Source organism: Callorhinchus milii, unplaced genomic scaffold (assembly GCF_018977255.1).
Source record: "Callorhinchus milii isolate IMCB2004 unplaced genomic scaffold, IMCB_Cmil_1.0 Scaffold19, whole genome shotgun sequence".
Taxonomy (NCBI): Eukaryota; Metazoa; Chordata; class Chondrichthyes; order Chimaeriformes; family Callorhinchidae; genus Callorhinchus; species Callorhinchus milii.
Window position 1 is genome coordinate 2,491,148 of NW_024704760.1, and position 17,833 is coordinate 2,508,980.

General features: G+C 49.1%; 1 protein-coding gene across 4 annotated transcripts in view; it reads left to right on the forward strand.

The window, feature by feature from the left end:
* The first annotated feature begins 1,423 nt into the window (after nt 1–1,423).
* usp49 (ubiquitin specific peptidase 49) overlaps nt 1,424–17,833 on the forward strand; it is a 32,997-nt gene continuing 16,587 nt past the window's right edge. Inside the window, exons 1-2 of one of the 4 annotated variants that reach the window (XM_042342108.1) lie at nt 4,293–4,418; nt 5,562–5,596. The gene's annotated coding sequence lies outside the window, so the exon portion shown is untranslated. Of the gene's footprint in view, nt 1,462–4,292; nt 4,419–5,561; nt 5,597–14,552; nt 14,632–15,430; nt 15,493–17,833 lie in introns of those variants that run through there. The other 3 variants (XM_042342107.1, XM_007899509.2, XM_007899508.2) reach the window with 3 other exon arrangements.

Below are 17,833 nucleotides of genomic sequence, written 5' to 3' on the forward strand. Positions count from 1 at the left end.
AGTCTTTTCTTCCTTGTTCATCTCGCGCCGGGTTCTCGACACTTGAGTTTTTTTTTAAAAACAGTACATAATAATAATAAAGCCTTGAATTTAATACAGAGCCTCATCACATCCCAAAGCGCTTCGCAGGATATACTGCAAAGTGAATCCCCCTCTCCCATCCCCCCCTCCTCCCTCTCCCATCCCATCTTTCCCCCTTCCCCTCTCATTCCCCCCTCCTCCCTCATCCCCTTCTCTCTCCCCCCTCCTCCCTCATCCCCCCTTCCCTTTCCCCCTTCTTCCCTCATCCCCTTCCCTCTCCTCTCATCCCTCTCCTCCCTCATCCCCTTCTCTCTCCCCTCATCCCCTTCCCTCATCCCTCTCCTCCCTCATCCCCTTCTCTCTCCCCTCATCCCTCTCCTCCCTCATCCCCTTCTCTCTCCCCTCATCCCTCTCCTCCCTCATCCCCTTCCCTCTCCCTCATCCCTCTCCTCCCTCATCCCCTTCCCTCTCCCCTCATCCCTCTCCTCCCTCATCCCCTTCCCTCTCCCCTCATCCCCTTCCCTCTCCCCTCATCCCCTTCCCTCTCCCCTCATCCCCTTCCCTCTCATCCCTCTCCTCCCTCATCCCCTTCCCTCTCCCCCCTCATCCCCTTCCCTCTCCCTTCATCCCTCTCCTCCCTCATCCCTCTCTCCCCCTCCCTCCCTCCCCTCATCCCTCTCCCCTCATCCCCTTCCCTCATCCCTCTCCTCCCTCAGCTCCTTCCCTCTCCCCTCATCCCTCTCCTCCCTCATCCCCTTCCCTCTCCCCTCATCCCTCTCCTCCCTCATCCCCTTCCCTCTCCCTTCATCCCTCTCCTCCCTCATCCCCTTCTCTCTCCCCTCATCCCCTTCCCTCTCCCCTCATCCCCTTCTCTCTCCCCTCATCCCCTTCCCTCTCCCCTCATCCCTCTCCTCCCTCATCCCCTTCCCTCATCCCTCTCCTCCTCAGCTCCTTCCCTCTCCCCTCATCCCTCTCCCCTCATCCCCTTCCCTCTCCCCTCATCCCTCTCCTCCCTCATCCCTCTCTCCCCTCATCCCCTTCCCTCTCCCCTCATCCCCTTCTCTCTCCCCTCATCCCTCTCCTCCCTCATCCTCTCACTCACTCACTCACTCACTCACACTCACCCTGGGGGGGGGGGGGGGGGGGGGGCAGAGCGCGGTGACCTGTGACCCCCGTGACGTCACAGCAGCAATGGCGCCCCCCAGTGACTTCCTGTCGGAGTCCCTATTGTTCTCCATCGGCCCTTTTTTTTTTCCCGGCGCTTCTCCGGGAGGGTTGGGAGGGAAGAGGAGCGCCCCCCCCACCCCACCCCACTCCCCCCCCCCATGGCGGCGGCCTGTGCTCCCCGGTCCCGGCCCCGGCCCTGCCCGCGGGGCCGCGTTTGTCACAGGAGGAGTCGGGCGGCGGCGGCAGCGGCAGCGGCCGGGCCTCACCTCACTGGTCAGTGTGTGCCGCCACCAGAGAGCCGGAGCCTCACTCACTCACTCACTCACTCTCCTCTCACTCTCTCTCTCCTCTCACTCTCTCTCCTCTCACTCTCTCTCTGTCCCCCCCTCCTCACTCTCCCCTGTCCCCTTCCCCTCCTCACTCTCCCCCCCTCCCCTCCTCACTCTCCCTCTGCCCCCCTCCTCACTCTCCCCCTCCTCACTCTCCCCTGCCTCCCCTCCTCCCTCTCCCCCTCCTCACTCTCCCCCTCACTCCCTCCTCACTCCCTCCCCTCCTCACTCTCCCTCTGTCCCCCCCTCCCCTCCTCACTCTCCCTCTGCCCTCCCCTCCTCACTCTCCCCCTCCTCACTCTCCCCCTGCCCTCCCCTCCTCACTCTCCCCCTCCTCACTCTCCCCCTGCCCCCCCTCCCCTCCTCACTCTCCCCCCCCCTCCCCTCCTCACTCTCCCTCTGTCCCCCCTCCCCTCCTCACTCTCCCTCTGCCCTCCCCTCCTCACTCTCCCCCTCCTCACTCTCCCCCTGCCCCCCCTCCCCTCCTCACTCTCCACCCCCCTCCCCTCCTCACTCTCCCTCTGTCCCCCCCTCCCCTCCTCACTCTCCCTCTGCCCCCCCCCTCCCCTCCTCACTCTCCCTCTGCCCCCCTCCCCTCCTCACTCTCCCTCTGCCCTCCCCACTCTCCCTCTGCCCCCCCTCCCCTCCTCACTCTCCCTCTGCCCCCCCTCCCCTCCTCACTCTCCCTCTGCCCCCCCCTCCCCCTCTCCCCTCCCCTCCTCACTCTCCCCTGCCCCCCCTCCTCACTCTCCCCTGTCCCCCCCTCCTCACTCTCCCCTGTCCCCCCTCCTCACTCTTCCCCTCCTCACTCTCCCCCTGCCCCCCTCCCCATCTCACTCTCCCTCTGCCCCCCCCTCCTCACTCTCCCTAACTCTCTATTTCACACTCACTCTCTCTGTCTCCCCCCTCACTGTCTCTCACACGCACTCTCTCACTCACTGTCTCTATTCCCCCCCCACTTACTCTCTCTGTCTCACAATCACTGTGTCTGTCCCCCCCCCCACCACTCTCACATTCACTCACTCTCTCTCACTGTCTCTCCCCCCACCCCCTCACTCTCTCTATCACTCACTCACTCTCTCAAACTCGCTGACTCTCACACTCGCTGTCTGTCTCCCCCTTCCTCACTCTCTTACTGTCTCTCTCTCTCTCTCTCTCACACACTCCCTCATTGTCTCTGTCTCACATTCACTGTCTCTCACACTCACTCACTCACTCACTGTCTGTCTTGTCCCCTCCTCACTCTGTCTCTCCCCCTCCTCACTCACTCTCTGTCTCTCACTCTATCACTCTCTCTCATTCTCCCTATCTCACTCACTCATTCACTCTCTATTTCACTCACACTCTTAACACTCTCTCAGCTCCCAAACTCCAGGGCTGCAAGTTACAGACTAGACTCTCTGTCTTCTATTCATCTCACCCTCTCTCTCCCATCTGTTCTTCCCTCTCTCGCACACACACACACACTTCTATTCCTCTTCCACCCCCTCTCTCACATACACTCTCTCTTCCTCTCTTTCCCTCTCGCTCACACACTCTCTCATCTATTCCTCTCTCTCCCATTCCCCTCTCAGACAGACACACTCTTCCCCTCTCTCATCTGCTCCCCCTTCAGAATACAGCCAATTGATCCACAATAACTGGGGGCTTAATATCTCCCCTTTCCTCTCTATTCCTCTCTACTCCACCTCACACAGTCACACTCTCTTTTTCCTTTTCCCTTCCCCTCTTACTCTCTCTAAGACACAGACTACAGTTACTTACTCACTCACTCACTCTCTTCTCCCCTCCCCAACCACCTCTCTTGGACTATTATCCATTTGTTGTTACTTTTAACAGACATCCTCTTGTGTGTTTGTGTATTTCTCTAACGACCGCATGTCTCTCTCACTCTCCTTCCCTCTGTAGTATAAACCCTCTCCTTCCTATTTAATCCCCAACAATAAGAGGTATATTCCTGTAACCTCTGGATTTCTTCCCTTTGATTGTAGCCTTTCTCCCCCCAACCCCCCCCTCATTTAATTCACAAGACATTTCCTTCTCTCTTCCTGGTTGTGGTTTCCAGACAGCGTGGTAGTTGTTTGTTTTTCACCATTTTATTACAACCTTCCACAGTTAATTCACAAAGAGATGTTGTTCTTTTCTCTCTCTCTCTCTCTCTCTCTTTCTCTCCTTTCCCATCAGTTGGGCTATTTACAATTTAAAGTGTGCAGACAACGTGGTGTGTTTGTGGCGTTGAGTGAACTTTGTGGTGTGTGGGGGGGGGAGAGAGAGAGAGGGGGGAGAGGAAGGTTATTCTGAACGTTTTTGCTTCTCTGTAAAAAAAGAAGTGGGGAACATTTTTGTCAATGGGCCAAAGATTATTAATAGCTCAGATTTGTAGCGCTTCTGTTGAGCTGCGATACTCCAAAGGGAGTTAGAAAACCCAGTATTTCCTTCTTTAGCAAAAGGTTAGAAGATTTATTTCTCGAGGTATTTTTTCTCAGTCTCTCTCTCTCTCTCTCTGTCTGTCTGTCTGTGTCTGATGTTTTTTTTTTGGTTTGGGCCACATTCATAAATGTTAAAATAGTATGATGACATGATGTGGGGTAATTATGATGTTGTGGGACGTCATTAATCCTGAAGTATAAATAAGTCTTGTTTATATTTCTGGCACTTTTGACTTTGTCTCCTGTGTAAAAAAAAACAGATTTATGGTGTCCTGAACCCCCCCCCAATCCCCACCCCACCCTCGACTGTAATCAGGAATGTAAGCACATCTTTGTCTCTTGTGTGTGTGTGTGTGTGTGTTTGGAATGGGGGGAGAGGAAGGGGGTAAAGAATCTATCTTAGATGAAACAGATAACTTCTCTCTCTCTCTCTCTGGTTTTAAATCCCAATGGCTTCTCGTACGAGTTCATGGTTAGTTTTTTGCTGTCACGCATTTAAAGGGGTGATGGTGTTGGGGGGAGTTTGTAACCCCCCCCCCCTCCCCCCAGCCTGGGTCAGCTCCTGGAGGGAGTAAAGGAGCTTTCCCCCTTTTTTGTGTGTGTGTCCCCATTTCTAATTGAGAACCGTGTGTTTGGTAAACTTGTTTGGGTTTCTGTCTCTTGTGTGTCTTATGTGTCTGTGTCTATCTGTGTGTGTGTGTGTGTCTATGTGTCTGTATGTGTGTGTCTGTGTGTGTGTCTATGTGTCTGTGTCTATATGTGTGTGTGTCTATGTGTCTGTGTGTGTGTCTATGTGTCTGTGTCTATCTGTGTGTGTGTGTATATGTCTGTGTCTATTTGTGTGTGTGTGTATATGTCTGTGTCTATCTGTGTGTGTGTGTGTATATGTCTGTGTCTATCTGTGTGTGTGTGTGTATATGTCTGTGTCTATCTGTGTGTGTGTCTATGTGTCTGTGTGTGTGTCTATGCATCTGTGTGTGTGTCTGTGTCTGTATCTATCTGTGTATGTGTCTGTCTATGTGTCTGTGTCTATCTGTGTGTGTGTGTGTGTCTGTATGTGTCTGTGTGTGCACAGGAGGCAGAGTTGTGCAGTGGAATATAGTACAAAGAGGATGGATGGATATTGTGGTGTGTAATCATGGAATGCCATCCACACTAACTCTGCTGTTTACCCCCCTGAGCAATCAAATTGTGATTTATGCCCTGATCCGCTTTCTGTGCTCTGTGGCTGTTGTGTATTTTGCACCAAGACCCTGGATATTTTTTTTCGTCCAGGTTTGTTTTTTTTGGATCCACTTGGGTGGGGTGAATGAAAGCAAAGTGCTGGTTTGGGGGGGGCGATGGAAGTGGGGCATTCGTTCACGTGTGGCATTATTGGACCTCCTGTGGTCGTGATGTGAAATGTCCTTTGCAAATGTTCTTTCCTATCTCCCTCATGACACGAGTGTTTGTAAATAGTTTGTAAATGTGCATTCATTTCAGCTTGCGCCGGGCTGCCCTGTTGCTATAAGCCATAATCCTGGCACAATTTTTTTTCCCCGGGGGGAGGGTAAATAAGTGAAAAGGGCTGCTACCCATTCATTTTTAACTCTTCATTTTTTTTTAAACCGGATAGGTACTTGGAAGAGGAAACATTTGCCAGGCTATGGGGTAAGAGCGGGGCGAGTGGGGGTAGTTGATAGCTCTTTGAAAAAGCCGGCACAGGCATGATGGGCTGAATGGCCTCCTTCCGTGCCGTAAGACTCTATGATTCTATTACACTGTACACCCCTGGCTCGGGGTCAGACTCGGCCACTGTTAAGCGCTCTGGGACTCTACCCGGCATGAAGGGCGCTATGTAAACGCATGTTGTCGTTGTACACCTTGCCTCACGTTCTTTGGTATCCACATAGGCCATCCACAGAGTGGGGAAACCCCTCAGATGGTTTTTCACTCGCTGTTTGGTATCTGGAAATGACCTACGTTTTGTCTGAAGGTTCATGGGATCTCCAGGCACCCGTTTCTTTTTTTTTTAAAAAAAACTGTTTTGAAATGAAAATATAATCGTTGCGGGGGGAAAAAAATGTCCCTCTGAGCTCATCATCAGGCTCCGGCTACACAAGAGTTGTGTGCCAAGAGGCCAGATGTTTTGGATGGCCCGTAGTTTTTTTTTCCCCCCTTGAATTCCGTACAACTTGAGATGATAAAAAAAGCATTGCATCAGTTATTCCCAAATCTATTGTCTAAGGAAGGCAGACAATTGACTTGAGACTGACTGGCCCTATCAGTTTTTTGAGACACAACTCAACTTTGTGGGGGAAGGGGGGAAAAAACAACTTGTTTTGCCCAGCTGAGAGCAGAAAGAAGTCCACGTGATAAAGCATCATGCCTTTCAGTGACTGATTTTAAGGCAACGTGTTTTACTGCAGGGTTTCAGTGACTGCTAACCAGTCTTTACATATCTGTAGTTTTGCGGATATTCCTCGCTTTTCCTTTCCTCTGAGACCCAATGCGATGGTCCCAAATGCTTTGCTGTTCATTTTTAGGTTCGCTTCAGTCTTCTCACGCTCGTGCAGAAAGTTTTTCGTTGTTGTCTTTCGACACAAGTATGTCCGAATTCGGTCCCTCGATCCACGCCCGTTTGTGGGACGCCGCTCTGCGCAATTGGCTGCCGCGTTTTGCCCACAAAATGTACAATCGATTCACTTTACAGCATATTCTGGGAAGCGCTTCGAGACGACTCGAAGACGTGATGAGACACTGTATCAAATGCCAGGAAATATTTTTATTAAGTTTACTGTAGACGTCTGAACTCTTGTAACCATTCTCGTCTCAATGCTCAATGTGGTTACACTGCTTATTCTCACAAGTTGAGTTAACTGGGGGGACTGAAAGCTTTTTTTACTCTTTACCCCCCCCCCAAAAAAAAGACACTGGCTTGTGCTGTTTTCAGAATTCATTGAGTTCATCGTTCCTCCGGTTCAGTGCTCAGGGTCGCTCTCCAGATTGCAGAGTAGGCAACTTGTGGTCTGTTACGGTTCCCAATCAGTGACTGGGTTTTAAAGCCGATTTCGCTGTGATGTACTGACTGAATCGAAACTCTGGAAGGTGGACTGGAAGAATTACTCTTACAGAACAGTCCCCTCTTCTGAAACTCAAATGTGAGAACCTTCGGAGAGCTTCGAGAAGAAGTATAAACGCAAACAATCTTGGACTTCATACGCGCTGCTGTAAATCATTAACGTTGACTTGGGAGCAATTTCCACCTTTGTGACGGGGTATTGTCAGCCTTTTTATATTCGTTAACGTTTCAGGCCGATGACCTTTTGTCAGAACTGGGGGATGTTGGAAGGGAGTGAGTTATAAGGACACAAGCAGAGAAGGGGGCGGGGAAAGAAAGACAAAAGGCAAAATTTAGGTAGGTGGAGGGGGGCAGAAGATGACGAGGGCACAGTGGTGTTGACCATGCAAGACAAAAGAAGGCAATCGTGGGAGATTACAGAAAGAAAAGATGCATCTTAAGACCCAGAGGATGCGTGAATGGTCCCAATACACAGTCACTCCACTTTACAGTGTATCCCTGTGAAGCGCTTTGAGGCATCTCAACGACGTGATAAGGGGCTGGTATTAAATGCAGCCTTAGTGCACCCTGGGCTGTGGAGTGGTGGGGCGGGGGGGGGGGGGGGGGGTTATTAGCAAAGGCTCCTTCCTGATCGCTGTAGTAAATTTCTGCTTGGAAGTGTGAAAGTTGGATACAAACCCGATTGAAATGTGATCACTGACCAGTGTACTGCACGTGTTTGGTGGGGGGGGGGGGAATTGGAATGGGCTTGCGTGTGATTTACCCACACCCCAGCACAAATAGCCAGTGATGTTGGGTTGCAGGTGCTGTCCCCATAAGCGCCGCCTGCCTATGGGCAATCGTACTGAACCACAAGTGTTGAGTCATCACTTTCAGCAGAAGAGGGACAGGAAATGTGAGAGAAGAAATAGGTGAGCGGTTTTTTAAACAAAATGTGAATTTAAAAGAAAGACAAAAAAAGTGGCTGATTTTTCTGCTGGGATGTAAATGGAAAGACACAATTTAACCGAAATGGGACGTCCTGCTGACGTGAAAGGCGTTATACAAGTGTAATTTGCCGTTGAATAATAATAATCCTTGCATTTGATACAGCTCCTTATCGCTTCTTCGAGACGTTTCAAAGTGCTTCACGGGATACACTGCAAAGTGGATTGACTGTATAGTTTGTGGGCGAAACGCGGCAGCCAATTGGGCACAGAGGCGTCCCATAAACAGTCGTGGATTGAAGTGACCAATTTATTTTTTATATATATGTATACCAAGAGTTGCCTTATCCTTCAGTATTCTGTGAAGCAAATCCCTTCTGTGTGTGGGTGTGGGTGTGGGGGGAGGGAATGCATCACATAGTTGCTAGCTATCTAATGGAGCTCTCCTCTTTACCGCAGTTAGGGGCCTGAGGGGGCTGAAACGTTTCTTTGTTTAGCCTGGGCTCCCAGTTTCTCCTCCCTGCTGCTCAGGGGAGCACCATTGTGTGGCCTTATCCAAGAATGCTCCATGTCAGAAAACAAGCTGTTTTGAGTGTATCACTTCAGGCGTAGAGAAGGAGCAGACAGCACCTTACCAGAGGAGCTATCCCCTCCCTCCCTCCCCTCCCTCAAAAGCACAGTCACCAGAATTGAATTGCTTAAGTCAACCGTTGCCAACGTAAATAATAACGAGCTGGATAAGTAAGTGCCCTTGTTTGCATGTGTGCCCTCTCTCTCTCTCTCTCTCGCTCGCTACCCTGTGAACGGCAGCTGCTTTTTATCTATTTGAAATTTCACCCAGGTTAAATTTCGACAACCTGTTTGGAACTGGCACGGTAAATAAAGCAGGCTAGCCAGCAGGGAGATTAAACCCCCGCCAACCGAATAATAATAATAATAATCCTTGCATTTGATGTAGCGTCTTATCATGGGGTTCCAGTGGGTTGGAGAAAATGATTTATATCAGGCAGGCAGTTAACCCCCCCCCCCACCACACAAGGATGTGGGTTTGCAGGAATCTAGATACATTAGTTTTTATGCTCGTCTCTCTCTTTTAAGGACGGCTGTAGATTAACGCCGGGGTTTACACGGGAGGCTTGGAAAATTTATACCAGCATAAACACGGCTTACTTTGAAATAGGAAAGGTCAGGCTGAGTTACAACTTCTGAGGTTAGTGTGCGTTTTCCAGGCCTGTTAGTCCGTCCTGCTGCCGCCTTTGATATTATGGTGACGGTGGTCGGTCCCTCTTCAGATGGTTCAATCCTCTTCCTTTGTAACCATTCTGAGATGGCGATCAGATGTGCTTGATTTACGTTGCTCCGTGGGTGACGTGAGGTCTGGGAATCGGTTGAAGTAAGAGGAGGAAGTGTTCTGCTCACCCTTGTGCGAGGCATTGCCCCTTTGCTCGCCCACTCCTTATTGTAGCCCTGCCGTTTTTTCCCTACCGAGGGAAAACTAAGGCAACAGTTTGGGCTACTGTGGCAAATGTTCTGCGTGCCCGTGCATTAACCCCATTCGTGTTGTGTGTGTGGATCCCTGAATGTTCAGCGCCTTTGGGACGTCCTCCTGACGCGAGGGGTGCTATGCAAATGTAATTTGTTGCTGTTGTTGTCCTAAGACGGGGTGGATTGTGTGACTCACTGTCCATTCCCTCTCGCGTGCCACATTACTCCGCTCTTAGCATTAAAAAAAACTTAGTGCTTTGCAAATGATTTGCATCCCACATTGATCTGTGAAGCAATGCAGTGGTGCATAGCTGTGGCTGAGGATGCTTTGTTTGTGTGTGTGTGTGCGCCTCTCTCTCTCTCTCTCTCTCTCGCTCACACGCGCACACTTTTTGGTATTGTGCGTAGATAACCGAGAAACAAAACATTCCTAAGTTCAGGAATCATTGACGCAGATATCTGCTTGGACAAGCTTGCATTGCCTGGATGTTTTCGCTTTCGCTCGAGTCATGGTAGTTAAAAGAAAATCCCTGGTGGAAATTCAGCAACTTTGCTTCCCTTCCGATTGCTGGAGGGGATATATTTGCAAGTTTATTCAGTAACCACCTGAGCCAAACCGGTGCTTGAAGGGCCTCAGCAACAACTTGCACTTTCATGAATAACTCTTTAAGGGCTCGACAGATATAACGGTGAACACCCGGCAAAGAAAAGGGGGGGGAGATATAAGGGATGATGAGATGCACAGTCAAAGATAAGAGAGATTTTTAAGGCATTTTGACCAGGAGGAATGGTACAGGATGGGGCTTGATAATGGGATGGAAAGAATGGGGAGTGATTAGTGAGCAGTAGATCAGGACCCAGTCTGTGGGGAGCAGTGGTGTTGCTGCGATCGGCTTGTGTTCAGATAATCAGGGAAATCAGCCTGGACCCCAGCTGATGAGCTCGATCTGTTTCAGCTGGTCGCGCTCTCACCCGAGTCAGTACGGTGTGGGTTCAAGCCGTGTTATGTACAGTTTATAATCCACCCTGGTATTCCTGTGCTGTCTGCCGCATTGTCGGAGGTGCCGTCCTTCGGATATGACAAACCAAGTTCCTGTCTACGTGCAGCACTCGTCCAGATGGACGTTAATGATCCCGATAGCACTATTCGACGAGAGAAGGGAGTTTACCCCTATGTCCTGGCCTACATTTCCCCCAAATAAAATTAGTTGCTCGCTCTACAGGCTGTTTGTGGGACATTGCTGTGCAAATTGGCTGCCTGGTTGAGTCACACCACTTTACAGTAAAACTGTGAAGTGCTTTAGACGTCTCAATAAGACGCTGTGTCAAATGCAAGGATTATTATAATCCAGTGGTTCCTACTGAAGGTTCTCGACAGCTGAGGACAGGAGGGGCCGGTGATTTCTCACTGCAGTGGTACACTTGTCGACACTCACTGTCAAGGCTGTTGTCATGATTACTGTATTAACTGCGCCAATGGTCCAGTGGGTTTCAAAAGCAGAGAGAGCGAGAGGCTGACTGTAGAACCATACCCCAGCAGAACGAAACAGGAGGCAAATTAATACGAGAGACTGGAGAAAATTGGGAGGAGGGGAGGGAAGGAAGAGATTAAGGTGTCCATCATTGCTAATTGTTCCAGATCCTGGCAACTATTAATGCATTCAGTAGTCGCAGGCTTTTGTCCTAATCCACATCGGTCTGTGAAATAATAAATATCATTGATCAGTGAAGTAAGATTGCCACAGCTCAGGCAAGTGACAGACACAATGGGCACCGTATGAATTCTTACTGCTTTCGTGCCAAGGTAATAATAATACTTGCATTTGATATAACGCCTTGTTGCATCTTCGAGACGCTTCAAAGCGCTTCACTGGATATACTGTCGAGTGAATAGACTGTGTATTTTGCGGGCGAAGCACGGCAGCCAAGTGCGCACAGCTGTGTAGCACGATAGATTGGAGCAAGTGGAATCTGCTCCATCGCTAATGTTGGAGACTAACTAATTTTTTCTTAAAAAAACACACGAGCTTTAAAAGACTACCTACCGAAAGGATTAGGGAGTGTGTTAACTTGCCAAAAAAAAATAATAATAATAATCCTTGGATTCGATATAGTGCCTTATCACGTCTTCGAGACGTCTCAAAGCGCTTCACGGAATATACTGCGAAGTGTAGTGTCTGAAAAAGAGCCACAGACTCAATAAATTGACGTGTTTGTGTGTGTGTTTTCGGAACCCAGCACACTAGTTATGTGTTATGAGTTTTGAACTCGCCGACGCTGGTTTTGAAGTAGTTGACAAACTCTACCTTGCGGGGAAAATCCTTCAGCTATCCATATGCGCTATTGAAGGAAGATGGCACATCGACTTATTCGCACCTGTCGTGAATAGGCTAAAACACATTCCCAGGCTTTTGCTATGTGACTATTCGTTGTGAAATAGCTGATTAATGGGCCAGTCTAACAGGACAAAAGGATGCAAGGTCATCCTGGAATAAAGGGGGGATGGGGGTGTTCACCGCAACTGGAAGGGGGAGGAAGTGAACACACATACACACACTACACTCGCACACCCTCTTTTATAACCAGAACAGCTTTTTCTTATCAAGACCTTTGTCGCTGTAGAAATGTAGTAAAGAAAATTTCTACCCACGGATCAAACTAATTCCCGCACAGATCCCTTCCCAGGCCGGCTCTGATGTGGAGTAGAGCGAGCCCCAGTCGTAAAGTGATTCATCTGTTTATTTTGTCCGTTGCACAAACAAACCATATCCGTCAGTTATATTTTCCTTCCTTTTTTTTAATGTATATAAAAACAAAACGAAGTCCAGCTCTTCGGTAGATATTTAATCGCTCAATCCGCGGCTGTTTGTGGCACACTGCTCTGCACGATTGGCTGCCGCGTTTCGCCCACTAAATCCACAGTCAATCCACTTGGCGTTGTATTCTGTGCAGAGCATTTGAAAAGGCTCAACGACGTGGTAAGGCGCTATATCAAATGCAAGGATTATTATTTCTAGTATTTAGTGACTTTGTAGTTGTGCCACAATTCACTCACTATCTCCTGCCCCCGCCCTCTAGCCTTGCTCCGTCTGCAAATGGACTACATTTTGAAGAGGTTTAATTTATTCAATATTATTTTTCCTACGGTATTATCCTGCCCGCGTTTACTCCTCCCATCGATTGCTGCAATAATATTAATTGACTAAAGACCTTTTTTGATGGTGCTTATGGTCACCTGCCCCCTCCTTCTTCCCCCTGACTCGGGGTCAGCCTCCACCACTGTCAAGCGCTCCGGGGCACTAACCCCCGTGAAGGGGCGCTATGTAAATGCAAGTTGTTGTTGTTGTTGAGCTGCATCGTGCCTAAGCCAGCTCCCACCTCCACACGGATGCTTCTCAGTTAAGATGCACTGAACAGCGATCAGCAAATGGAGACTGGCTGATTGGTTTTCGTCGAGGCTCCGTGAGAATAATTATAAGGAAAGCTCCGTGGTTGCCCCAGATGAGATCAGCAAAGCCAGGGACAGACTAGGAATTGAACCTGGGACCTACAGTGCCCTGTCTGGTTCAATAAGACGCTAAGCAGCACATTTATCCCCCTGAGCTATTCGGAAAGACTACTGTTGCACCTACAATGAAATGCAGTACTATAAAACCAGCCAAGTAAAAAAAAAAAAATCATTAAGAATGTCTTTCAAAATAAAATCCCTGCGTGTGCCACACCGTCACACGAGTTAATTTTTCACTCGGCTGGTTTTATAGTTACTGCTACAGGAGTAAGAAGGAAGTCCGCAGAATGGTCAGAGCGGCTCGACTGGAAGGTGCTGTGAAACTGCTTCGGGTGCCCCTAAACCGGGGTGCTCGAGCCTGGTAGACCGAAGCTATATTTTATCGGCACAATCAAGACACCTTCCCTTCCACTCACCTCCCTTCTTGTAGTATAAACGCAGCCTTGCTACCAGCCTCAGCACAGATTGAGTAAACGCAGAGGCACTTTGAGAAGCATTGTGCGCTATAAATATAAAATACAGTCGGTTGTCGAGAGACCACGTGAGCCAATGCCCTTAACGCTAAACCATGCGGGAAATTGATTGCCGTCGTGCATTTTACTGTAGAATTTAGCTCTTTATTGCCACCTGTTTGAAGAGTTGCACTTCTAGTTTGGGAACAAAAAGACTTGTGTGCCAATGTTGGTGACAATAATAATAATAATAACCCTTGAATTTGATATAGCGCCTTATCACATCTTGGAGACGTCTCGAAGCGCTTCATGGGATATACTGTAACGTGGAGTGACGGTGTGTTTTGGGCGAAATGGGGGTACGTGATGCTGAGGAGAGGGTAGAGACTTTCAGGGGGTGATCACGAGGCAAGCTGTCTGCTTTTTAAAGGTAAATGTTGGAGATACCTAGAACTGAGTTTGAGAGGTTTATATTATATGACCCCCCCCCCCCACCACCACCACCACTGCTTGAAATTACTCCCAGGTACATAGTACATCGGATTTGCATTAGACTTTTTATTGGTGGCCTTTTGTGCCACTGTTGAAGTTGCCTTTAACTCTTCCTCTGTGCCCTGTATTGCAGCTAATGTGATTATTTTCATTGCGACTTGTTGCGGTGTTATTTAGTTGGCTGGAGTCACCGGGAGATCCTGTAGCTTGTTAAATAATTAATAATAATTTGATCGCTGAATCCATGATTATTTGTGGGGCGCTGCTGAGCGGCAATTGACTGCTGCGTTTCGTCCACAAACTATAGTCGATTCATTTTACAGCATTTTCTGGAGGGGATTGTTACTCCCGGAAAGCGATTCACCAGTCGACTCACAACCAGGTTCCTATTTACTGCTACTACTTCACTATGTGTGTTGAAGTAAGGAAACTTACCTAAGGTTTCGCCCTGACCCGCCCGGCAATCGAACCCCGGTCTCTCTCTTGCGAGGCGAGCGTGTTAACCACTACGCTATAGGAAATGAACACGTTTCGTGGGGATAATATTCGATCGTGATTAGAGCAGGAATCAATGACTCCCGCCCCCCCCCCCCCCCTCTCTCTCTCTCTCACACACACACACACACTTCCATAGCCTGGGGTGTTGAAGGCAACTGCACGCATTGAACCCAGGACATTCCTGATTTGACTTGTTCAATGAACAGTGATCTTTATCGCTGAGCCTGTGGTTCGCTGAATTTGTAACTTAGAATCGACAATGGGTCAGTCAGCCTAACCTCCTTGTTAAATGCAGCCCTTTGCATCTATTTTATTTATTTTTATGTCAATATTAACCCGCGTTTCATTTTCATCATCTTTAACAATGGAGCACCCTTATGCCCCGTGTGTTTACTCCACACGCCTCTGTTTACCGAGCAGTAAGTAAGAACCCAGTTGTTGGTGGATTGATGGTTTGGCTTTTCCGGGCGTGATAATATACCTTTTAAAAAAAACTGTTTGGTCACTCGATCCACGACTGTTTGTGGGGACACTGCTGTGCGCAATTGCCTGCCGCGTTTCGCCCGTAAAATGTAGTCAGTTCAGTTTACCGCATATTCTGTGAAGCGTTTTGAGACGTCTCAAAGGCACTGTGATAAGGCACTGTATCAAATGAAAGGATTATTATAATTTATTATTATAATTTCTTTCTGGCTCTGGAGTGTTGTGCGGCACATTAGCAGCGTCTGTAAGTAACCCTGTGTCTTGTGAGCACTGGTGTTCAAACCTTGAACTCGCTGATTGGAAGTTATTCTGCACGCAGTAATTTGGTCTTCAGGGCGTGTGGGATTTTCCATTATAAAATGCCGTGATATTAGGCCCTGCTATTGTACTTGGGGCTTGATTTATTGCCCAGCTGTTAACACACGCTTGTTATCTTGGTTGGTTCTCTTCCAAACCAACGCTACCGAAGCAGAGAGAAAGTACTGCCTTCGTTTGTTAGCTTCAACCCGCCCCCTCAGAGACAAAATAGCTGCCTGCGAAAGAAAACGCAATGCGCTCCGAGACGCAGTCCGGCATATGAAGGCCGCGATATAAATGCAAGTTGTTGTTGTGGTGGTGGTGCCAGCCTCCTTGTCTTGAACGTGAGTGGCGAGGCGACTCGGGCATGTGGCTGTCTTTCTCCCCCCTCCGCACGCAGTCAGTGTCTATCTCCCTCTCCGCCAGCTATTTTTAGTCAAATGAACCGAATTTGCGAAGTTCCTGGCCTATTTTACAACGGTGGGGGAAAGAGAGAGAGAGAGTTGTCTGTTTAGCAATTTGCGTGTGTACTGGGAGTCCGAGCGAGCCAGGCGATGTGATAAATGCGTGCTCAGTAATGACTCAAACGCAGCCTTTTTAAGGTCAGTCAACTCCGCAGTGGCTATTATCAAGTAAATAAACATTTGATCACGAGGTCGTAAGGGACTCGAAATAAACGCAGCGATAATTTTTTTTTAAATCCCCCCCCGCCCCCCCCCCCCCCCATATAAAAAAATTAACATGTTCACATTTCTGGCGAGATTAGTACCCTGATACCCGCTCTCAATCTATTCTGATTTACGTGGAGATTTAGTAGGTAATCCAGCTCCCACACAAGCCGTGCAGTTGATCAGTATTCATGTCTTCTTGCTAGCTGCATGTCTAATGTTTTAAGTATTTTTTTTTACACACACAGCATTGGCATCCTTATTAGATTGACATCCTAAATGTTTGAAGAAACCGATTTGATCTAAAACTTGTGCGTGTGCGTGTGTGTGTGTGTGACTGCCTGTGTGTGGTGTCTGTCTGTGTGTACGTGTGTATATGCTGGCTGTATATTTCTTGCAAGATCATTTTATCACCATTTAATTGTTTTAATTCCAAGACAAACCTGATATTTGCATATAAACCACACACCCAGATTGACCTCCTGTCTGTTTGCTGTCATTTGTTTTTCAAGTTTTTTTTAAAAAAAAATTTTTCCCCCCCCCCGCCCCCAACAAAGTACAGTTTAGCCTGAGTGGAGGGAGGGGAGACATTGAACCGAGTGATGTAAGGGCGAGCTTGAGGTGTGTCAAACGCAATGGGTTGTGTTTGACACAAAACCTAAAGGATGAGGGGGAAGTAACGTATTAAAGAGTTAAATAGTAATGGTCGTCTGGCTGCTCTCGTAATCGCATCAGGAAGTGGTTGTGTGTTGCTGTCTGCAACTCCCAGTGTAGAAACCATCCTGTTTATATTGCCATGTAGCCCTCGGATCCACTGGTAAGGAACTGCACGCACACAAGTCTTTGACAGGCAAATTGTTCTCGAGAGCTGCTTCCTTTCCCTTGGTGAGCGCCGAAAGCAGAAGTGGCCAACATGTGGCCCGCGGGCCGGATGTGGCTCTCGGGACCTTCAAGAAGTGTCCCCCCACCTCCCCCACCCCCACCCCCATCCCATGAGGCTAGGTAAGTACCGTGTTCAATGGGTAGCGCGTTTTGATTGAACGCTCCTCGATTTGCGGCATTAATCAAGAAATATTCGATCGAGGAAATTTATTTTGTTGGCCGCCACCACTGGTCTAAAGGCCTCGGTGGCTCTTTCTGAGATAACTTAAAAGTGTGCCTCTGCCGGCAAGTGCCTGATGTAGAAGGGGATGTGGACCTTCTCGCACGCACGCACGCACGCGCACACACACACAGGCTCAGGTGGAAGCTGCATCACCTCTTCCGACGTGGTGCGGGCAGGTGGAGGAAGCAGCGAGCTGCACTTATGGTTCCAGCCTGTAAAGATCACCTCCCTGACCTGCCTTCAATGCCCGTTCCCTCCCCACTTTAATGCCCCCGAGTCAGTTTGTGCCCCGTGAGGTGTTAAATTACCTCTTTCACCTCCGCACCACCCCCCCAACCACGTGCCTGCCGCTGACTTACAGCTGGGAATCATAAGGGGAGCCTCATCTGGTGCGTGTAACCTTCTGCCAACAATCTCCCTCCTGCATCGCAGGCTGCAGCCCGCGACGCGACCCACCGCAAGTCTGCGGCTGATGGGAATCGAAGTTGTCTTCCCGGGGAGTGTTTGTATATAGGGCCCTGCTGGCTAGATTTACAGGCATTTACAGACCCCAGTATAAATAAGGACTCGCGCTGAGTAAACTCAAGGCAGTTAAGGGACAATTTTGTGATTCGACTGGAATTTTTAGGTTTCCTTCCAAGCTTCCTCTCTCCCTCTCGCCAGGCGAACATTTTATATCAACCAGCATACGCCCTACTTTCTCTCCGCTGCTGGCTCTTTCTTGCAGGGTGGTTCCACAGATGCTAAATGTCATCACCTTGCTCAAACGGCCCTTGCCTTTGTGAGCCCAGACAGCGAGAGTTGTCAGGGAGGTTATTCAAGTTTCCGAGCAGAAAGAGGGTCGATTCCAGCGGCGCCAGAAGTTTTCTTCTCTTTCCTCCTCCACCAACCGACCGCTCTTTCCCCTCGCAC